Genomic DNA, 24291 nt, shown 5'->3' with positions numbered 1-24291 from the left:
ATAGCTTCTTTTTGAATGAATGAATAAGTAAGTAAATAAATGGAGAATAAATGAATAAAGGAATGAACTTTTGTTGCATAGCTAATATGATTTCAGTTCAACTAGTACAGAAGGTCATTTATTTGTTAACAGGGACTTGAAACCAATGTACTCATTCAACAAGTTTGCCTACTGGATCATTCACTGAAGAAATGTTTATTGGGCACCTACTATATGCCAAACAGTGTTCAAGGCACTGAGAGTTCATCAGTGAATAAAAAAGACAGGACCTGCTCTCATGGGGCTAACTTTCTAAAAGGGGGAAAACAAATGGGCCAATCTGATTGATGGGTGTTTAACAGAATAAGATGACTGACTATTTCACTACTGATTTAGCTATTTTAGCAACATTTAAGTACCACTCTTAAAAATTAATTTGTTTACATCTACATTTTCCAGATGCTCTTCTAGGCATTTTGGGGAGAACAAGATAGATTATATACACAAAGACATCAACATTTATGTGATGGGAGTGAGTAGCACAGTTGTCACAAACTCTAGTACATTTGTTTTAAAACACTACTTACAGATTTTTTTTTGCCACACCTATGTCCTGGGTTATTAAATTTTTATATTACACAATGACTTTATGAAGATAGTAGATCTATGTGTGAGCTTCTCAGATTTGTATTTATCTGTCCTTTATTTTAGGAAATGGTGATACTGACAATTACTGTTATCTGTGTGTGCGGCCGTAGCTGAAAAGACCATCCCGAGACCAACTGTCCTTTCCACATTGTGCACATAAGAAGATTACTCTTTGGTTTAGAAAAGAACGCTCTGTTTGCAAAATCAATGATTGTTTACTGCTTAACTTGGACTGTCAGCTCAGAGAACTCTTTGCTCCAGAACAGCCCCAGATGGTGCTTCCCGCTTTCCCAAGTCCTTCCTTAGCACTGATTCTTCCATGGCCATGTGCCTGGTGGTTCATCTGCTGCAGAGGCTGCTCAGCCTCCACTGGTTTTGTTTCAGGGCTGGCACTGGGGCTGAAGGTATTATTTGAGCTGCTCACTAACCCGTACACTTGGCTGTGTGTCTTCTGAAACCATTCTTTTCCCATCTAGATACTCACTTAACAGGTAAAAAAGGTTTTGCTGTTTCTTCCCATAAGCACTGCTTATTTTTATATAGAACCTCCTACAACTCAAGTGGATTTGTGTTTTACAAAGTCTAGGAATGGATTTTTTTTTGTGGTTTATCTGACATTTTTGGAATCATATAGATACATGTTTGCAAAATTAATACAACTTGAATAATATGCATAATCATAGGGAATATACAACAATATGTAATAATTGTTTCTTACGTAAGCAAGCATTTATTTTATGTATTAGTTGTTTGCCAGTCTTATCTCTCTCACTGAAATGTAAGATGGTAGGAAAGGAGACATGGCTTAGATGTATCCTTTTATTCCTAACAGGTAGCACAATATTCTGCACACAGTAAGTACTCATTGAGTATTTATTTAACAATGGATACATTTTAAAAATATAAAGAATGAAAAATGTTATTTAAAACACTGAGGCCCAGAGAGGTGTCTAAAACTCTAGCCTAAATCCCATGTGCTTGTAAACAAAACTTATAATTTTGACCAAAAACCAAGCATATTCATTTACTGCTTTAACCCTCAAACTATGCTATGAAATAGACAAGGCTGGCTTCTCTACCCTTCATGACAGCTGAAAAACGGAGGCTACAAGAGTGAGTTTATTTGTCCAAAGTCACACAGCCAGCTGGAGGCAGAGGCAGGAGGCAGGAGGAGGCAGCAGGTTCCTACTTAGTGGGCCATGTCCTACAAAATGTATGTGCTCACTAGATACTTGAATGATGATGAGCAGAGTATTTAATGGGCACCTATTATGTACTCAGCAACTTACAGGAAGCTTTGGGAGCAATACAATTATAAGACATGGTTCCTGCTTTCACGAACCTTATCACCTGGCTGGAAGGTTCTGGAATCCACAAGCAAATGTTTAAGTAGCCAGGTAAGGCAGAGAATGAGAAGGGCCAAAACAAACACGAGAGACCCTGAGCAGTGTAGAGCTCAGAAAGAGAGTAGACCAGCACTGGTGGCAGTAAATGAGGGATGGTACTAGTTACATCTCAAAGGAGTCAGGAGCATTGATTGCAACACTGAACGTGGCTCGGTCTGCAGGACTGTTGAGACTTACTTGATGCCTGGGAAAGAAGGGATCTTTGGCCTTGCAACTCTTCACTCGCCTGTCATCCCTGTTCCACAGAAAGACAGGCAAAGCAGCCACCTGAGCAGCGGGAGAAGTCATCCTCTCCCGAGTGACCCCCGTTTTAGGCACAAATGCTGCCTCCTGGGGCAGCAGTGGAGGGCCCCTCTATTAACAGGGCCCCATGCACTCAGGGTGTTACTCCCTGGATGAGCCTGAGGAGCAGAGACTGAAGGGACAGACTCCTTCATCCCCAGAAAGTTGCCCAGACCCTTTAATTAGCGTCCCCAGCTTGTTACATCTGCCACTGTTTTCCCCCAAGGGATACAGCCAGGCCTCACTTGCGCTGACTGTTATCTTTCAAGAGCTCAGAGCGGAGTGCTTTTTCAGTAACCTCATCAAAGGATAAGCTAGGATTCAGATAAGCTTTTCAAGGAGGAAGTCGGGGTTATAATTTTCAGAGACTTCTGAATGTCACCTCCAATTTTCAACTCTTCAGTTCAAATGCCAGTTTGGGGGAGCTGGGCAGCCTCAGATATTGAAATGGCAACCTCTGACCTCGGTCCTTCCACATTCCTGGTCATTTTAGAGCCCGGCAGATCCAAGAGTTGAAAGTGCTGGAGATGTCTGACTTTATAATAATTCTGCTTCTCAGAAGTGCAAATTACGCAGGAATTGGTGCTAAACTCTCCATTAACTACGGAGTCCAAGGAACCTTTAGTTTCCCAAATTACCTGTCAGTTTCTCCGTGACGCCATATAATTCTGTCGTTTAGAGGGAAAAATGGTTGTAATTTGAAATTTCAGTGAAATTTCTAATTGAATCTGCATTTAACTTTGAAGACTTAATGTTCCTCCATTTCAGCAATGGGTTGAGTCGCATTTGAAATTTCAGTTTCATCTTCCCCTAAAATCCACAGCTCCTTTCTCCTATCTCAGGCAGGAACACTCATTATGGCAGCACTGGCTGCTCATGTTTCATCATACAATCTTCATCCTGAAACAGGACCTTCAGAGGTCATCTAATCCATCCCCCGCCTCAGTACTGGGAGGGAAGATGTAAGAGCTAAGCTCAAATAAGGTTTAAAAAATAATTGCTTTCCCTTTAAAAAAAAAATCTCATAAATGATGATACACCACAATGATTCTTAGCAAAGAATTCTGGTAACTCCTAGTCATCATACTGATCAAGTCATAGAATATTTAGGTTTTGTGGTTTTCAGACATTCTCCCTGAGGAAACTTTGGAGCAGACATGATGACGGGGGGGGGGGGGGGGGGGCGGTTCTTGATTTATTTTCTACCCTCATGTAAACGAGAAGAGCTCACTTACTATAATTAATTAACTTAATTAAAAGTGGAGATTTTCTGCTTGAAATGGTCTATTTGATTTCTGCTTATATATTCACTTAAAGGAATAATTCCTTAGCATTGGGAGAAAACAATGGTTTGAAATCTGCTGAATGGATATCACATTACATCTGAAGCAACTGAGACCAGATAACTTGATGTTGAACTCAATGCCATCGGCTCATTTATTCCACACATATTTATTGGAAGCTTTTTGTGTGTCAGGCTTGTTCTAAGCACTGGAGTATAGCAGTGAAGAAAACAAAGCCCTTGTCCTTATAGAGTTTATATTCTAGTGGAAAGAGAGAGACAATAAGCCAGAAATCAGTGAATGTTGTGCCCAGGTAGTGCTAAAGGCTATGGAGAAAAATAAAATGGAATAAAAAGAAAGAAAAAAACACTTGGGGTGGGAGAGGTGTACTATTTTATATAGGATGGTTAGAGAAGGCCTTATGAGAAGGTAACATAATCTTACTATGCATATAACCAGGAAAGGGGCATTTCAGCAGGAAAAAATGTCAAATAGAAAGGGCACAGCCAAAGCTGTGGCTGAAGTGCAGCGAACAAGGGGGAAGACTGAGAGAGGAGGTCAGAGGGGTCAGAAGGGCCTGATCATCTAGGACGCTATAGACTGGCATAGGTCACTTGGACTTTATTCTGAGTGAGCCATCGGAGAGTTTTAAGCTGAAGAGTGGTATGATCTGACTTAGTTTTTCTAAAGGATGGCTTTGGCTGCTGAGATGACTATAGTTGGACAACAATGGAAATCAGGAGACAGGTTCACCTCTTCGGAGGCTGTGACAATAACCCAGGCAAGAGAAGATGGCAGGGTGAACAAGGGTGGTGGCAGTTGGGGTGATGGAAACCTGATGAAGTCCTGGATATTTTCTGAAGGTTGAGCTGAAAAAATTTGCTGATAATTTGAATTTGGAGTGGGAGAAAAAAAAAAGAAAAGTGAAAATGACACCAAGGTTTTATGGACTGAGCAACCGGAAGAATGAAAGTGTCATTTTCTGAGATGAGGCAGGTTAGGGGAGAAGCTGATTTGGGACGGAAAATAAAAGTTTTGCTTTGGATATGTGCAGGTTACAATGATGCCTATTAGACATCCATTAGCCCTCAAACAAGAACAAACAATTTCTCCGGCACGAAGAAAGCATTTTTCTGCTATCCCCTTTCACCTTCCGGGAGAAATACAAAAAGTAAAATAGAGCTAATTCAAAGTTTTAACATGTCACCTTGTCTGCAGGTGGTAGCTCAACCATTAGTTGACTGGCCTACTAATTTCCTTTCATTGAATAATATATGCAAAGGGATACAAGCTCATTTTAACAATAGCGTATGCAGAACAGTAGTCTGCTGAAACTTGACCATCACAAACGTCTGCCTAAATCATGGAGAAAGCTTGCTATCAAAGTTGCAGATGGCACCCAGCTGGGAGGGATAGTTAATAACTCTGGATGACAAAATCTAGATTCAGAAGGCAGGCTAGAAAGATGGGATAGAATACACAAGATGAATTTTATCAGAGATACATTTTGGGTCCCACCCTTAGTTCCAAAATGAACTGTGCAAATACGGAATGGGAGAAGTCTTAGTTTTCTAGACATTCGTGTAAAACAAAGCCATAGGGGGTTAGTTGACTGTAAGCTCATTATGGAATAGCATGGTACATGACTTCCAACAAAACTAATGTAACATTAATCGAAATGTAGTGTCCTGAATAAGAGAGTTAATCATCTCAACCTATTGTGCACTGAACTGTCCACACACATCAGGATAATTGTGCTCATTTCTAGTGCTGTATTTGAAATCGCAGTGAGCATCAACAGGAAGGTGCTTGAAACTTTCATGGCTTTCAGGATGTGTCTCTAGCTATTGCTTTGGGGAGAAAAGCAATGAGAGAACTGGGTGAATATTTCTCATGCAGGGTCATCATCTCCTGGTGGTTATTCCTCACTTTTGATTATTCCAAATTGAGAATGTGAGCTAAAGCTTATCATAAGACCAAAGAATTACTCATTTTGATCCATTCTGAATACCATCTAGCCCACTTTTCTTACGCAAAAGACACTAATCCCATTGACATTTAAACAGTTCTTTTGTAAAATGTTCAGGTGATCAGCCCCAAAGCCATAAAATAGAAAGGGAAGGAGCGGAGAGAAAAAGGGAAATAGAGCATAGGTTCATCTAAGCTTACCTGTTTGCTAGCACCACACAGAAGGATGTGGCCCCACACATCCCATGTGGGTGCTCTCACTTTCCTGCTTTCACCTCTCCACTCATCTTCTTTCTCACAGTCCTTGCTGTTTAACTCCTCCCTGACCTGTTGTTTCTGTCCTGCATGCCTATCCTAGAAAAAAGAGTCAGTCCCCACTTTATTCTTGGCTCTCAAATTCTGCTGCCTCAGAAATTCTTCTCTGCTCAGTTTCTGCTGTCTCCACAATGTGGGGAGAAAGATAAATTCTGCGCTGCAAATTTGGTGGAAGAAGACTGGGAAGAGGTCTTGAAAATGAAATAGAAAGTCCCACAGTGGCAATTTCCTTCCAAAGACTACCCGTGTTGCTTTCAAATGCCTGTTACTCTTACTATTATAAAATTGGCCCTTTTTATGGCAGAGATAGCTAGCTTCTATATTGGAGACTTGATGATGGCAACTAGCTGTCCAATTAGGGACTATAATTTCTTGGCCTCTCTTGAAGCCAGGAAGGGCCATAGGACTAGAATTCCTGTCAACGGAGTGTGAGCAGGAGTGTGAGCAGGAGTGTGAGCAGGAGTGTGATGCACAACGGAGGTGTGCATCATTTTCAAATCATTTTCAAAAGAAATAGGTGTATCTCCCACAGTCTCTCTCTTCCCATCTACTAGCTAAACGCAGAAGATTTTGCAGTCCTAGATGAGAATAAAGAGGCAAGATTGAAGGGTTCTGAAGCCTAATTACCATCCGGAGGGCTTCTAGCATAAAACTGTTAGGTAAATGAGAAAACACATATTGTGCTAAAGCCAGATTGAGGGGCTTATTTGTTTCAGCAGATAGTGTTATCCTATTACATTATTTCTTTGGAAGAAATAACTCTGGAACCATATGCAAACTGTTTGCTTCTCTAATCTCTAGGTGATGGGTAAAAGTGAAGGAGGACACTTGGCTTATACTGGGTCATATATCTAATGAGGAAACATTGAAGAAAGCTGGAATTAAGAAGCCCTGCTCTGTATATGTGTGTGTGTGTTTGGGGAGACGGTGGTGGTCATTGACGTAGGGGGCAGCACTACTCAATAGTTAGAAGCTACAGGAAATCCAACTCACTTCAATGAATGGAAAACCTTTCTAAATCTATGTATGCTCCATGCATTGTCTGGTTGCCTGCTATGTCCCAGGAAAAAACCTGGTGATTGGCAAGCAAATTGGTGCTCCATAATGTTTCTTTCTAAAAATTAATAACAGATATGTTTATTATTACATATCCATCAGTGTGGCTTTTAAAACTACTTGAAACATGTATATCATCCTAGAGACACAATATCTCTTAAATTTTAAAAATAATTTTTAAAAGTCCTTTTTGTGTCTGCCAACAATGAAACCTTGCTGTGAGGGAGTGATTTTTCCATTAGTGAAAGTTTCATGCAGAGTCTCAATGAGCACCGGGTGGAAGGTTGGGCTAGATAACCTCCCAGCAGATCTCTTCCCGTTTTTATTATCCTACATCTCAAAAGCTTTCACAGACTTTTCCCATCCATTTTCTCTTTTCATCCTTATAACAAATCTGTGAAATTATCATCCCACTTTTAGAGGCTGAAAAATAGATTTGATAAAATGAGGCATCCAAGGTCACCTTGCTATTTAGTGATGATGCTGGAACTGTAACTTTAATCACTTGATTCCTGGAACAGAGTTCTCTGGTGATTCTCAATTCTGGAAAAAGAAAAGGATGATGGGAGGTTGACAGAGAGAAATAGTAGTCTTTATTGAATGCTTGCAATGCTAAGTACTTTATATACATCTTCTAAATAATCACAGCAACTCCGTGAATTACGATTAATCCATTTTATAGCAAGAATCAGATACTTAGAAGGGTAAGTTTACATAGCTCAAAGGTTGTAGACCTTGGGTTGGAGCCCATCTGTCTCACCCAAACCTTATACTCTTCTGCTCTATAACTACTAGCTTCCTGCCAGGTGCAGAAGAAAGCAATGGGGGTTAGGGTAGTTTATGAAAGACTTAACCAGGGAGATGGGACTCAAGCTGGCTGGTGGAATTATAGGATCCACTGGAGTGTCCTATCAGAAAACTGGCCACAACATATTTCTAAGGAGCAAGAGTTCACATATATTTTCTTGTGTTTTTGCCATTGCTGATAATCTCCAAGGAATCTAGAAAGGGAGCAAGGTTGGGGGAGAATGGAAAATTTATCTACCCGTGGCTTTCTGGGATTCACAGGTCATCCTCCTGGGCATAAGAACTCTGTAGGGGAAAATAAATCATGGTTGGGCTGAGAACTTGATGCTTACAAAAAAAAAAAAAAAATCTCACCAGAGACAGCCAGGGCTGTCATTGATGGTTTGGGGAAGAATCATCTGAACTTTGAGGACTGCAGAGTAGACCCTTAAAGTGGCAGAATTGGACTATCTCCTGGACATTAGGCCTTAGAAAAAATTCCAAACAGTTACAATTTCCACTGCTCCATCCCTATAGTCATGGTTACCACTGTCCCTAAGCTCTGCTATTCTTTCTCCCATATAATTCGTATTTTCTCTGTCTGCAGTGCTGTCCACTTTTCCCCAATGATTTAATCTCACATCAGTTCCTTCACTGGGAGCTTTAATCTTGAACATTCTATTAATAAAGAAAAACAATTGTATTGAGTAGAGAGGACCTGTCTTCAGTGGAAACCCCTGTTTCTGCCCCCTCCTTCCCTAGACCAGCCTGCTGCTGCTCTAACTTATTTTCCTCTCGGTCAGATTCAGGGCTCTTCTCTCAAACATTGTGTCCCATCCATTCTGGTTAAACGACACTAACTACATTGTAAGTAATAGCTCGCCCGCAGCAATGTCGCTAACGGGTCTGTCTGTGCCTGGGTTATGAATGGGCTCGTCCTCAGCTGCAGTCACATGGCTCTGGGCTGGGAGCTCATCCCATCTTGCAAGGTCAGACCTCATCGGTTTTTGGACGATGGGAAATCTCCTAGGAAAACCTAGGATGCAGCCGAATGGGCTGCTCTATAGATAATCTCTCTTCTAGAAGGTGGTGCCTTTTCCTTCTCCCAGCCCAGAGTCACCAGTGCATTCAAAAGGCCAAGTCTTTAGACACCTGGATCGAACACTCAGGATAAACCCCAATTGCTACCTGCTGCCCTTAGATAGTGTATGCAAGGGAAATACTTAAAGGGTATCTTTACTTAAGAACATGTGTGAAAACAGCCTTATTTTTCATAGTCATCTAGCCTAGCAAAGCATCAGACATCGAGTCGCCAGTCAGGAAGTATTTGTTGACTATTAACACTAACAATAGTTTTATTTTATTGCATGACAGAGACTATGCTAAGTACTTCACACATAATAGATAATTTTATTTTACTTAATGCTCCTAGTAAGCCTATGTATTAGGTATTGTTATTTTACTACTAGAGTTCAGGAAGCTAAGGCTCCTGCAGTTTCCTCATCCTAAAGCCACACCACTTCTGAGAGGGGGAGCCAGCATTACAGACTGCCTCACTCCAAAACTCAGTCCTCTTAGGCACCCTATTATACTATTTCCTTAAAGGAAAAAAAATTGTTCTTACCATCAGCTGTGTTTTAAAATCACTGGCATTTTCACATCTGCTCTTAAAAGTCTGATCCAAATGTTCCATACATAAATACATGTGATTGTGTGTGTGCCTGCATGCAAATATATGCACATCCAAGTTCATACTTAGGGAGAGGGGAATGATTCTGAAATGGGTTGGGGGACAAAACACCCATTTTCCCTCCTCAGCTCTGCTTTATGAAACCCTGCCCAGCCACATACCATGTGGCAGATGGTGACTCATGAGCCCCTAGACCCCCAGTCCCCAGTCCTCAGCCCTACTACTCCCCACTTCATTCTCAGTCATTCAGTATAAGATCCTTTAGATTGTCTTGTTTCAAACTGAACTTTCACCTTGTAGATTTAACAGTGGAACTGGACTTCCCCCCTGTTTTTTGACCCTTGTCATTCTCCAAGGACTCCTTCGTTGAGGTTTTTTCCCCCTACCAGGTTCAGGCACAGCCCTTGCACAGCTTCATACTGGCACGTAGGATCCCTCTATTCTTTCATTTATGAATCATTTGTCTAGCAGATATTAACTGAGCAACTACTATGTGTCTCTGCTCAACCCTAGAACACACTGGTGAACATAACCAATATAGAACTAGCACTCAGATTGCTCACTATCTACTACAGGGTATGGGGAGCAGATAAGTAAATAAGCAAACCTTACAGGTAGCAGGGGAAAAATAACTTACGTTAACGCTTAGGCAGAACGTCTGAAATTGGAGAGCTCCCTTCTCTTTAGCAACATACCTTGATGGGCATATGATGAAAAGATAAGGCTCAGGGCCTGGCCTGCCAGGAGGAGAGTGAGTCAAGATATTGCTTTTCATTGTAAAGAGGAAATGTGAGTTCACCTGAGTAGACCTACTGGGAGGAGTCAAGAGGCAGTCATGGATATAAATAGAGAATACCACGAGAATTGGGGAAAATGAAAGAATCCATTATCCAGAAGAGGCAAAAGTTAGAGAAGTTGATGGTGATGGGAACATCCAAAGGACTTTTAAGACCAAGCTAGTTTTTGTTTTAAGTTCTTACCTGTGTGCTACCCCTCTGCCTTGCCTTATATCACTTAAGTAAAATATATTATACAAAATAGCTGTCGTTAGTGGTTTTGTGGAAATTGTTGAATAGGGCAACATAGATAAATTTCAGCTTCTTTATACCCCTTTCGATTGGGAACAGAGTGACAGGAGAATATGACACTGAGGGAGGGAGCAACCCTGGAGTTCCAGGCAGTGGTCAATAACAAATGGAGCAGTAGCACTGAGCAGAGCTGAGGGGAACAGAGAAGTAGCTTCAGATGTTCATGTCAGGACAGCCCCCCAAACACACACACACGCGTCCATTTCTGCCCAGATAGACTAGACCCGAAGTGGTTCACTCCTGACTGCACAGAAGAATCATCTGTGTGCCTTAAGACCTATGGATGTCCAACCCCAGGATTTCATTGTCCAGTTAAGACGCAGCCATCAGTATTTTTTGAGAACATGACCCCTTGGAGGGATATTCGACCTCAGTATAATGTGGTTAAGTGTCCAAGAGGCATAAATAAAAGAACTAAAGAACAGAGATGAGGTATTGGTAGATGGGAGTGACAGCTAAACTGAAAGCCTGGGGATTGAGTAGAAGTTAGCCAAGCAATGGAAAGGAGAGATGGGACAATGTCCTGAGAAGAGGAAAAGCAGAAATCAAAGCAAGAGTTCAAACTGTACAAGGAGCTCAGTAAGGCTAGAACTTGGCAGTGTTGGGGGAAGGGGTAGGGTTGGTGGGGACGTTTGTACCAATGGCAATATGTGAAACCAAAGAGATAAGAGAAGTCCAGATCATGCAGAGTCCTGTGTGCAATAAATGACAAACTGGATTCATCCCAACACCATCGAGCTCTGGAAGGCAACATGTCTTCCCTCTACCATTTCAATCTCTGCATTAGTTAACTATTACTGCATAGCAAACTACAAACTACCCTAAAACTCAGTGGCTTAAAGCAGTGGACACATATTATTGCTCACAAGCCTATAAGCCTTTTGGGTGGTTCCACTGAATTGTGCCAGGCATGGCTGATCTTGACTGGGCTCAAGTGTATGATTGTGGTCTGCTGGTGGATTGGCTGGGGGCTGGCTGCTCTAAAATGCCTCAATCATGTACCTGATCATTAGCTATTGGCTGTGGCGACAGAGTGACTGGGCCATGCATCTCTTATCACCCACTAGGCTAACTCAGCCTTTCACATGGCAATGGCTTCTCCAAGACACAGAAGTACACAGAAATTCTCGGATTCCTGGTTTCTTGGTTCTTAGCTGACACACTATCACTTCTGTTGCATTTTATTAGCCAAAGCAAGTTAAAACACATCAGTCCAGTCCGGGCGCGGTGGCTCAAGCCTGTAATCCCAGCACTTTGGGAGGCCGAGACGGGCGGATCACGAGGTCAGGAGATCGAGACCATCCTGGCTAACACAGTGAAACCCCGTCTCTACTAACAAATACAAAAAACTAGCCGGGAGAGGTGGCGGGCGCCTGTAGTCCCAGCTACTTGAGAGGCTGAGGCAGGAGAATGGCGTAAACCCGGGAGGTGGAGCTTGCAGTGAGCTGAGATCCGGCCACTGCACTCCAGCCTGGGCGACAGAGCGAGACTCCATCTCAAAAAAACAACAACAAAAAAAAAAAAAAAAAAAAAAAAACACACATCAGTCCAGATTTAAGGGATAGAAAAGCAAACTCTTCCTCATGCTAGGAGGGTCAGCAAAGTCACAAAGCAAGGTGCATGGATACAGGGAGGGAAAAAATAATTGCAGCACATATTTGCAGTTGATCTGCCATACCCCCATAACCCTCACTGTCTCCATAGATTTCCCATGGTTTGGAAGTGGGAGGGGGCTCAGGGACATGCTATCTTTCAGGAGAACACTAATTCAGGCCACAACTCATACTGACCAACCAGCCACAGGCAAGAGCCAAGCTGCCAGTCCTAATTGCTCTGTCCAGTCTTCACTTGCCATCGATTTCCTATTTCCCATCCTCTGAGTCTCCAATGTTGTTTTCCTTAACACCACAAACTGTTGGTTGCTTTGTGCGTCCCTCAGGCCTTTCTTTTACATCAGTGCACAAAGAAGCTGCAGCACTCCCCCAGGCAGCCAAGGTGTCAGGGCAAGGCCACTGATCACAGGCCCTGCTGGTGACAGGAGATAGGGATTTCCAAAGAAAAGCTGGGCCCTTGCTCACCAGTCCTTCTGAAAGATAGAATGCTGCCTCCTAGACCTCCCAGGCCTCTTCCTATGGATACAGGACTGTGTGATACAGCTTGTCAGAACCTGGCCAATGGGCCTCCCAGGCTCGCAGTGGCTACCACACTCTCAAAGCAGACACGGATGGCAAGTATGGCCAGACTCCATTTAGATACCGTGTCCAGTCTGGACTCTGCATTTGAAGAATAATGGAAAGATAAGAAAGGGATAATAGAAAAGAGAAATGGTGTCTTGCAGGATAGACCAAAGGGAAGATCCTCATTGGAAAGAGAGAGGAGAGAGACAGAGAGAGAGGAGAGAGAGAGAGAGAGAAAGAGAGAGAGACAGAGAAGAGACTAGGAATGATTTTAGTCATTGGTTTCATTTTTTAGAAGAACTAGTACTGGTAGGAACATGACTTCCTGTCTATCTTTTCTGAGGGAAGAGTGTGAAATACACACTTTAAAATTCAGCATGAAGCAATCAGGTTAGATGGAGTGGAGAAGTTTCTGTTTGCAAGAGATGTAGTAAACAGAACATGAGACAAGAGTTAGACACTGTCTCTGCCCTCAAGAAGTTTCCAATGTTGTTAGAGATTCCAGAGTAATGCACATAAGCTAATAAAGAATATAGACTCATGCAACATCACTGTACACACACAAGTGATCTGGCAGTGACTCTAATTGCAATAAAATTTTAAAGAAGGAAAAATATCTAGGTAAATCTTTGTAGAAGCAGTAGGACTTGAGCTAAGAGGGATTTGCACAAACAGAAGCAAGAAAATTACAATCCAGGTAAAGGAGCTGTGCAAACAAAGGCAGTAAGGTGACCAACTCATCCCAATTTGCTGGGGCATCTTCTTAGTCCTGGGAAAACTGGCACGATTAGTCATCCAAAAGTGAGCCACAAATCAGCATCATTTGTGGGAACAAGTTTTGACAAGATAGTAGGATTTAGTTCAAGGGCTACCTTGAGAGTGGAGGTGGGGACAAGATGGCCTCTAAAGGCTCCTCCCAATCTGCTAATGGTATCATGTCTGTCTGCAGAATATTTTTAAACTTCCTTGATTTTGATCATAAATACCTCACTGAGCACACATTGGTCAGAAAAGTTTATATTTTGGTTCTGTCAGGTGACTCAGAAGACAGTACTTTTCCTCAAGAGCTTGTAGGAAGACTGTTCTTAATACAACACAGTCATTTCACTTGAGAACACTTACCTTACTGCACCTTACACCTGGTACGACCTCAGTGAGTGCTTCCTGGATAGATGAATTATGGATGGATGGATGGATGGATGGATGGATGGATGGATGGATGGATGGGTGGATGGATGGATAAGTGAATGGGTGGATGAATGGATGGATGGAAGAATGGATGGACAGATGGATGGATAGATGGATGAATATATGAATAGATGGATAGATGGAGAGTTGTATGAATGGAAGGAAGGAGAGAAAGATGAAATAATAAATAGGCAAGTGGAACAGTGGCCTGGTGAGTGAAGTGATGGATAGATGAATGGATAAATTGAGGAACTGTAGATGAATCATGGTGGTTAAAGTAATAAAGCTCTAAAGGAGAAATCATATAAGTAGAAAGAAATTACAAATAAAACACAGTTGCATTTTCAATAATTTTGTGAGTCTGACATTCTAACATTGTCTTCCTACAGACAGATTATATAATCACACCACATCTCCCCACTACACACTCCATGGTTACCAACGCTTCCTTACCCAAAACTCTACTCTCTTCCCTTCTCTTTCTCTTTCAATTTTTTTTAGATTAAACTTTAGCTTTAATTCAATCAGACCCACTAATGCTATGTGACTGTAAGCATGTCACATCAGCCCCTAGAGCCTTAGTAACTCTGTCCCGACAAATGAGGGAGTTGATTCAGATAATGCCTGGAGAACCTAATGCTTGGATCATCATCCTTATTATTTTTAAAACATGAAGAAATATGGCAGATAGCACAAGAATGATATTTTCAGAATATTCAAAATTTCCAGATTGAGAGCCAATAAAATAATCTGATACTTTCTATATACATGATGAAATGTCTCCTTTTCTTGTCATGTGAGAGAGAGATAGGGGGTTAGAAAGAAGTATGGGGAGAGGCTTTCCTCGTGGTGCTGGCTACAGGATCTCTGCCCCTAGTCTCCCTAAGCTGGAAAGAGGATGTGTTTTAGTCTTTGCTTCCACTCTGGCTCCATGTGGCTGGTGTGAAGTTGTACATTTTGCAGCTGAAGGCAGTGGGCTCCCCAGGATAATAGCAGCTGTTCAAGTGCATATTAGCACTCGAGATGCTTGATAAGAGGAATTAGAGTACCGCCCGGTTTCTTTATTTTTTATTTTTTGCCTGGCTGAATCAATAATTAAGTGCATTCTAATAGTGCAGTTTTGCTCGAGATTCTCATTTGGCTCAGGCATTAGGTCTAAATGAAATATTTAGTTGACAGGATACAGTTATGAAGCAAAACCACATTTCTGTCTGTATACTTTAATTTTTCTAATGATGAGAAACCACAGTCTGTCTTCCAACCCTGGCTGCTGCAGCTTTCCTGTCATTCCTTCTTCTAGAGAGAAGATAACAATCTCTCTTCCTTCTGCAAGAAAAATGAGAATGTCAGATCCTGGTGACCACCATCAGATGGGGCCTGGAGCAATGAGAAAAATCCTACTTTCACCAATTTTACCCTAATGCAAACAGACTCATCAGAAAGGCATGCCGAGACCTTTGCCTTAGGCACTGAGAAAAGAAAAGAAGCTGGGACTGTGTAAGATCAATACTGGGGGCACTGAGTGACAATATGGAAGGACCTAGCATCTCAGCCCATGGAGAGATGTGTAATGTATACAATGTGTAATGCATACAGTGACATCACGCCACGAGGTAGGGCATCAGTCAGGGAGTCTAGGCCACAGTGATGCTCCAATTGAAAAAATGAGTAGCTCATGACCCAGGGGACAAGTCTGTTCAGCACATGGCGAGCCTATGCCAGGGACTCAGAGACAGCTAAGCACAAAAGAAGGCATAGGAGATGAAGTCCCAGCTAGGCAGGCTACAGCTCAGGGTAAGCCTGCAATCTCATCTTCGCCACTGCCTTAATGTATGACACCGGGAAAGCCCCTCTACCTTGTCAGACCTCATTCCCTCAACTACTGATAAAGCACCATGACCTCAGAGCTACCATCCAGCATTGGCTCCTTAGGATTCTGGTTCCAGCAGGCAGGAACATTGAAAGGTCACCTCAAGCATGTTTCTGCCTCAAGACAATCTTCCTTTCATTCACGGGCATCACCTGACCTACAACCCTTCCACTCTACACATTCCTGTTGCACCTTAGGAAGCAATTCCACAGCCTTCTCTATTCCCTTTATTTCACATTCAAACAGGACCCACTCTAACATGTTTTCTCATATCCAACCTAAGCCCACTTACAGATGCCCAGCTCTTTCTTGAGAGAATATGTGTCTCTATGCCTCTAGTGGTCCTCTTAGTGTGCAGCACTATGCCATTGCCCCTCCAACTCATCACTGACTAGAGGAGGAGAAGAGCTCCAGAGAATATCAGCTTTGAGCCAAGTGAGCCTTCCGCAAGTGTTCCTGGGTTGCAAGGCAAGGTGGGATCAACATGAGTGCCTGGCCACCGAATAATAGAGACCAGAGTCACCCATGTTAGGCACATAATGGCTGCAGATCGCTAATTATTTGCACAGCTTGCTTTCCTGAGTGCCTCTATTTTAGATAAATATTTTGTATACATTTACTCTAGAAATTAGAAAAGGAGGGAGGGGTACAAAGGAAAAAAGGGCAAGCAACGTTGATCTTGAATCCAGGCTGGCTGGTTCGCTCTTGTAGTGTTTGAAAAGTCAATCCATTCATCTCCAGCAAAGTGGGCAATGCAGAAAAGTGATATTTGTCTAATATTTGCTCAGCTTATTGTGTCTCGCTGTGTATTCCCAGGTGCACTGGCTTTTGGAGAAAGTTAATCACTATGTCTTAAGACCTCCCTGGCTGTGCCATTTCTGAGCAAAAGGTGTAGAGATTTTTAAAATATCTATCTTCTTTTCTTTCTTTCTTTTTGGTTGTAGCTGGGCACAGGTACTGAGAGATAAGGGTAGGGGCAGAAATACAGAGGAGGGCAGAATTCTGGCCATGGAAGTTCTCTCCTGAGCATCTCTGTGGATCAGAGGCAAAGAGGTGCCCTATGGGAAGAGGGATCAGGAGCACAGCCTACGGAAGGAAAGGTCCTTAGGGTTGAATAGTTGCCACACTGGGAGTCATGGGAAAAATCCTCTGTGATATTTAGCACTTGCGATTTCTTTTTTAACCAACTATGTTGCATTTTGATCCCTGCAGTAACCCTGTAAAGTGAATAAGGCTGTTGGTATTATGCCCAGCTCACAGACCAACTGAAACCCAAGAAGATGAAGTGCATTGCTGGGGGTGGCATAGTGAATGATTCCCGACTAGTAAGAAAAACTAGAAATTAATCACTTCAAAGTAGCCAAATGCTTTTTAAAACATACTATACGAAGAGGACAAAAAGAAAACGAATATGTCATTCTCTCTCACACCCACTCTGCAAGGGGATTGTCTCCTTGGTACTCCACAAGTGTCATCCCTACCCCACAAAACCTACTGTATGCCAGCATTTGCTTGTGATCTAAAGAGAGCATAGACCCCACTCCTCATGATTCCTCCCAGTGGAGGAGTGTTACTTAGCAGAACATACCTGGCTCCTCTCCATTCTCACCCACTCTTCCCCAGAGAGGATTAGCTGCTTATCCACTTGATTTTAGAGGAGTAACTAGCTCTGTGGAGCTCAGCTCCTCTTACTTCCTTCCTATTTTCAATGAGTTTGCCAGCTCAGGGAAGCTGGGTGCAGAGGTCCTATGGCCAGCACCAAGAGGTAAGCCTTCCCCCATACTTCTTTCTAACCTATCTCTCTAACACATGAGAAGAAAAGGAGCCATGTCATCAGATGTATAAAAAATACAGGTTATTTCGTTGGTTCCCAAACTGGAAATGTTGGATAGTCCCAAAATATCATTCTTGTGCTATATAACCATCTGATATTTTGTCACATTTTTAAAATAATGAGGACAACGATCAAAGCATTAACAGGGTCTCCAAGCATTACCTGAATCAACCCTCTCATTTATCCAGACAAAGTTACTAGGACTATAGGGGCTGATGTGACATGCCAGGGTCACATAGCATTAGTAGGTCTGATTGAATGAAAACTCAAGTTTCATCTAAAGAATTGAAGGAGGGAGAGGGAAGAGAGTAGAGGAGTTTGGGGTAAGGAAGTGTTGGTAACCATGGAGTGTGTCATGGGGACAGGTGGTGCGATTATATAATCTGTCTGTAGGAAGACAATGTTACAATGTCAGACTCAAAAAAATCATCGAAAATGAAACTATACTTTATATGTAATTTTTCCATTCATCTTATGATTTCCTCTTTATAGCTTTATTATTTTAATCACTATGATTCATTTATAATTCTTAATTTGTCCATTCACATATCCATCATTCTACTCACCAAGTCACTGCTTCACTTGTCTATTGTTTCATCTTTCTTTCTTTCTTCCCATTCATCCATTTGTTCATCTGTCCATCCATCCATCTGTCCATCCATCCATCTATTCATCCATCCATTCATCCATCCATCTATTCATCCATCCATTTATCCATCCATCCATCCATCCATCCGTTTATTCATCCATCCACCCATATAGACATAAAAATAGACACTCATCCATCTATCCATCCATCTATCCATCCATCCATCCATCTATTCATCCATCCATTCATCCATTCACCCATCCATCCATGTATCTATTCATCCATTTATCCATCCATCCATCCATCCATCCATCTAAAAAGCACCCACTGAGGTTCTACCATGTGCAAAATGCTAATCTGGGTGCCATAGAACTTTAGAAGGTAAGTGTTCTCAGGTGTTAAGAACAGTCTCCCCACAACTCCCAAGAAAAGGCACTGTCTTCTGAATCATCTGGCAGAACACAAAATATGAATTGTTCTGACCAGTGAGTGCTCTGTTCTGCTTTCAACCCTCATAAAAGCTTAGTGGGGAAAGTCTCTGCCTTGGGAGCTGACAGGGAAGAGTTGATGCCTGACACCTACGATCAAACCTCTCTGATTCAAGCAATATCTGAAGGCCCATTGTTATCACATATTTACTGAAGTCATATCCTCAAACTAACCCTTATCAATAATCAAGATGATAGGTTTGACCTTTGTCTTCTGTCTCCTGGAAGGAAGAGAGTGAGGTTGGAAGAGAGGGAAACATTTTGTGGGCTCTAGAACCTCACCTCTATTCTGATATGCCTAATTTGATCAACAGGAAGGCACTGTCTCCTAATCTTTCTCTTCTTTTCTCCTCTTTCCCAGGGAACAAGAGCCAGTCTTCTGGGGATCCTGTCTCTTTCCTTCCACTGTCCACGACCAGCAGCTGAGAAGAGGCCCATTCATCAGCAGCTCTGCCAGTCCAAGTTGTTATTGCTTATGTTTCCTCTGACACTACATTTTCTCTGACTTGAAATATATGTCATGATTTAATCCACCTGGATGAATGTTCTGATGTACAACCATCTCCTCAATTCCACTGCCACTTTATGAAAATGCTCCACTAAGTCTGATAACAGGACAGCTTTACGTTTTGAATGCTTATGGCTTTATCAGATAAAATCCCAGTATAAAGAATTACTGGGAGTTTAGGCCAGTTCCAGATTAGGAGAGAAAAGAACCCTATATTGAAGCCATGTGAGTTCTGTTTTATATATAATCACAGAAAGCTTCTTGAAGATGGAAAGCTTGTGCGTTATAGTTACTCATGTGCCACGAAGGTGAAAATATGATGCTCTCAAATGAACCTGAGTTCTCAGCTCCCTCCCACTCTGCATCTTCCAGCAAAGCTAGGCTGAGCCTGCTTTTCTTGGGGCACAACTGAGCAGAAACAACATGGCTTTGGAGTCATCTGGACGTGGGTTCAAACTCTGGCTTTGCTATTACACTATGCATGATGTTGGGAAGATTACTTAAGCTTCCTGGAGCCTCAGTTTTCTCATTAAAATAGAAAAAACCTTGCAGCTCTCATGTACTATTATTTCACTGATTCAATAAAACACAGTAACTTACTTCATATGTTTGTCCTTTCCCTTCCATTTCCCATCAGATAATTTTTCATTCTTTTGTTTTCAATTTTTGGGAGATTTACTTCCCTTTGTCTTACAAATCTTCCATTGATTTTTTAAAAAAATACTGGCCACTACAGCTTTAATTTCAAAGAACTCTTTCTTATTTTCTCATTGTTCCTCAAAAATGATAATAATGATAACATCCCGTTTTTGTTTCTTTCCACATATTTTATGGGGATTTATTTCTTCTCATGTTTTTCTTCTGTTTCCTGGGTTGCTTTCTTTTCCTCTCATTTTTTTTCCCTGACAGTTTGGGCATTGCTTTTAGGGTTTCTCTAAGTGTCTGGTGATCTTGGGTGGCCCTTCAGCATGAGGCATAAAAACCTTATGGGAAATTCCCTGTAAGTGATTATCAACTGTTGGGACCCAATAGCCTATAGAGCAGGGCCCAGCCATGTCCTTGGGGATCCCCAATGTCCATGCCTTGAAGTCTTTTTTCTGTGATCCTCTTCTCCATAGAACAACCTCAGCCTCCTGCCTGTGGCAATATGAGCAGGCTGGCAGAGTTGCAAGAATGCAGAAGAGCAGTAGCAAGAGAGGAGTTCAGAATATAGCAGTCACCTGATACCTTATTTCCCAGTGCATCTCCATAATCTGCCACTGCCAACCTCTCTGATCACTTTGCCCTAGTTCAAGCCCCCCAGCCTTTCTTCTCTACCTCACATTATCGGCTGCCTGCCAAAGGATGCTATACCTGCCATTCCTTCTGATTAGAACGCTCTTCAGGAGCCTGGCACCTCATCCTGCAGTACTTGCCTCAGGCCACCTCCTAGAAAGCCTTGTTTGTCATTCTCTGTGCCTTTGGCCTGTTTTGGGGTATCATGACCATGGAGAACTCATCATCTTCTCTGATGATATTATGTATTAATCTATGGGTCCATTTTCTGATTTCTTCCACTAGAGTTAAAGCCCCTGGAAGGCAGGGAACTTGTCTGTCTTGTTGATCGCAGATGCAGCAGCATCTGAAACAATGTCTGGTGCATATTTATCATCTGAGTGAAGGACTAAAAGAATGATTAGTAGAAGACAATACTGAAAAGGCAAGTTGGGGCCCAGACTGAGTGGACTTGGGTGCCAAAATGGGGACTCTGAATTGTATGCCATAAGCAATGGGGAACCATCAAAGGGTTTTGAGAGGAGGGGTGAGGTCATCAGAGCTGACCCTCAGGAGGGGTAATCTGACAGGTCTGTGAGTTTGGAGTGGAGTTGGAAAACGGAATGGAGGCCAGGAGTCCAGTGAGGTCCAGCAGTGCTCAGGTGAGAGATGTAGAGGGCCATCAGGCAGGGAACAACCATGGGAATGACAGCATTGAGAGGTGGGTAGAAAGAAGTTGCAATCTGCCTTGCAATCAGTGCATTCTGGCTGCTCCCCGTGACGGCCCTGGCCTCCCTTGCCTCTTTCCTGCTCCTAACACCTTGTGCATGGCTTCACTCCCTAAGAACCAGGTATGGGGCCATGGGTGGCGGTTTTGGTTCATGTTTTCTTCCCTGGCTGCTGCCTCCGCCCAATTTCTGGTCAAGGAGGACCCACAGCTGTCAGTTTAGTGGCTGCTTCTTTCTTCCCTGGTTGATTTTAAACTTGGGGTTTGCAAGCCCTGGCCACAACAGTTGTTTTGAATTCCCCAAGGCAAATTTAGAACCAATCGCTGAGTTCAGGCAGACAGAGGGAGGGGAGACACTGCGCAGGTTTTGCCTTCATTAATAAGTTTCCCTGACAGCAGAAGGAAGTCTTTCCAGTCAATTCTTTGTAGTCAATTCCTGATCATCGTCCTCTCGTTGTTAATATTGTTGTTAAACTCCCGAAGCCTCGCTGAGTGAAAGCTAATTATAATAATTAACAGAGAACTCCTGAACTTGTCAAACTGGTAATTATAAACCACGGGGACTTTTATCATTAATAGATGCCGTGGAAAGTGGAGGCACAGGGGTGCTGGCAGGGAGAGGCATGCAGGAGATGTTCCGGTCCTGAGCCAAATCTGCATGCCACCAGGATGCGAGGACATGGCTTCCCTTGGCTCTGTGCCCAACATTCGCTGCCTCTGCTTTCCTGCAAACCAGCCCCGAATCTCTCCACACACCCACCTTCTTGCCACCACCTCGGCGAGGCCACCTTCCCCAGGCACACACACACTCTCTCTTACACACTCAAGCACTTAAATAGGATCAGTTTCACCATAGGGAGACTTAAATTTGTTCGTTCATGCATGCAATTGCAAATAAAGCTTAATACCTGTCTTCAAAGAATGTATAATCTGATGAATGAGGGGGAAATAATTTTAAGAGTTCTTTACAACACAATAGAGTTTTATAATTGCTCCAGTGAAGGCATCTATTAGGTGCAATATGAGAGCAGGCATAAGGTATCTAGACCTGAAGAATAACCCTGATATCAAAACAATCTAGAAAATGAAATTCTACTTTTAAAGTAGAATTTAAAAAAAAAAACCAACATTTTGTAGTCTCTAAATGCCTTTAAGGACTGGATGAAAGTCACAGCCTTTCACTTGAGAAACGAGCTCCTTCATGCTGACATGCAAAATTGTTCCTGGAATTTCAACAGTCCACAGAGACCCCAAATTTTCATTCTACCTCTGTGGGAGATCTGTAGACCTCTATGCTAAAAGCTCCCCATTGTGTAAAGTACTGAGCACTTTGCCTGGCACATAGGAGGCGCTCAACAAAATTCAGCTTTTATTAATATTATGAATACTTTATATTCTTGTTTGGAGGACTATATAAGAAGAGGTATTTGGAAGCATTTGGTTAGCTCCAGAGCAAGATACAGGTGGGTTATTGTTATCAACAAACACTGATTAAGCCTAGTCACTGTCTTGTTTGTGTACAGGAAGGACACACACGAGCTGCCGTCCCCATTGTGGCTTCCTCTCCCACATCAGCACTGAAGAGAAATCCTCAGATAGCTCCTCTAAGGAATGATTCCACCTCTCCTCTCCAAGGCTGGCCTAGGGTGTCTTATGCTGCAGGTACTTCAGCGCTTTCCAGTGGAAGCCTTAAGAATAGCCTGGCTCCCCCTGACCCCGAGACTGTTGGTAGAGTTAATTCTGCTCTGATCCTGGGTGTTATCCCTCTCTCAGGCCGCTGAAGTGCTCATTAACAGAAACAACTGCATAAAGGTTGCTTGAAGAGGCTCTAGTACCTCCACCCCCACCACCCCCCTACAGACCACCCCAACTAAACCTGCAATCTGAACAAAAACCACTCCTCTGCTATGCAAACACATTTTCAAGACGAGGTTCCCCTAGGACCCTTTTCCAACCAAACTATCCCTCCCAAGTCCCTCCTAAATACAAATCTGGGAGCTGCCAAGAAAAACAAGTCTCTGTTGTCAGTTTAAATTGCATCCCTAGCTCAGGCCTCAGAGAATGAAGGGGACCTGGGGGCCATCCGAGGGACCCATGGTGGTCTGGCAGGAGGGGCAGCCGCTGACTGGCAGCCCGCTCCCTGTCCAGCTGTGCATGCTTTGAAATTTGCGGGCTTTTGCTGGCAGGGTGAGAAGGGCCAAATTAGTTCAAGAGTAAGGGCAAGGCGTGGGCCTGCTTCAAAGTCCCAGGCCAATTTTTATTTTTAGCCCAAGTTCAAAAATTGTCAGAAAAACTTCAGAGGCCTCTAGTCCAACAGCAGCTTTGGGTTTTGGCTGGAACAAGAAAGGGACAGACCACAGGCCACAGAGAAACTCTGAAAGGGGACTCAGAGGCCGGTCACCAGGACACCCTGGAGCCTCCCTGGGAGAAGAGCAGTGGCCTCTGTGGAGTGTTCAGGGGAAGTGGAAGATCAGTACCCCCAAACTTCCCCCACTTCCCGACTAGTACTGTGTCTCCTTTGCATGAAGGGAGAGGGTCAGGTCAGGCTTTATCTGGGTTGCTTCTTGCCAGAACCACAAAAGACCAATTTCCTCAGCGAGAGCTTTTGTTTTCAGAAGGGGCCGCAGCTCATCCCAGGAGAAGCCATTGTTTCTGCAGAGGATTTTTAGATCAGCTGCTGGCTTCTGGCGCCCTTCTCCTGTGAGTTCTCCCGTTCTTTTTGTGCTGCCCTGCTTTCGTGGACATAAACAACAAATGGTCCTATTCACCCTGGAGATAAGATTGTGCTTCTCCCAAAGTCACTGCTGTCTTCTCACTGCCTCTGGAACTGTTTGAATAATGAGGCTCCTAGAGAATTTGTGTTGTTTTATCCTTTTCTTCACTGAGACTGGAGATTCCCTAGGCAGCCCTGGTGAGCAGTGCCTACAGGGGGTTACCTGGGGGTGGCTAACACAGGGCAGCCGCCCAAGAGAGCTTTTTGTTCCCTACGTTAATCTGGGTGCCACGGAACTTTAAAAAATGTTTATATATGCTGGTTTCTCTTCCTTTTATTTTTTAATTTTTTTCCTGCCAAGACAAACAATAGCTCTTACGCAAAGAATTCCCCACTCTACAGAAATGGTGGAAACCTTCAGCCTGTGATTTCTTTCCACCTC

The 24291-nt window shown here is 42.9% G+C and overlaps 1 long non-coding RNA gene across 2 annotated transcripts in view; it reads right to left on the bottom strand.

The window, feature by feature from the left end:
* LOC123568684 (uncharacterized) overlaps positions 1–24291 on the bottom strand; it is a 158226-nt gene that overhangs the window by 16519 nt on the left and 117416 nt on the right. Inside the window, exon 1 of one of the 2 annotated variants that reach the window (XR_012422799.1) lies at positions 7401–7484. The exons of the other annotated variant lie outside the window; for it this stretch is intronic. This is a non-coding gene — a long non-coding RNA (uncharacterized lncRNA). Of the gene's footprint in view, positions 1–7400; positions 7485–24291 lie in introns of those variants that run through there. 2 annotated transcript variants of the gene reach the window in all.

This window comes from Macaca fascicularis, chromosome 14 (genome assembly GCF_037993035.2).
Source record: "Macaca fascicularis isolate 582-1 chromosome 14, T2T-MFA8v1.1".
In the NCBI taxonomy this organism is placed as follows: Eukaryota; Metazoa; Chordata; class Mammalia; order Primates; family Cercopithecidae; genus Macaca; species Macaca fascicularis.
The sequence above is the reverse complement of the archived record's forward strand: the minus strand, read 5'-3'. Positions and strand labels throughout refer to the sequence as shown.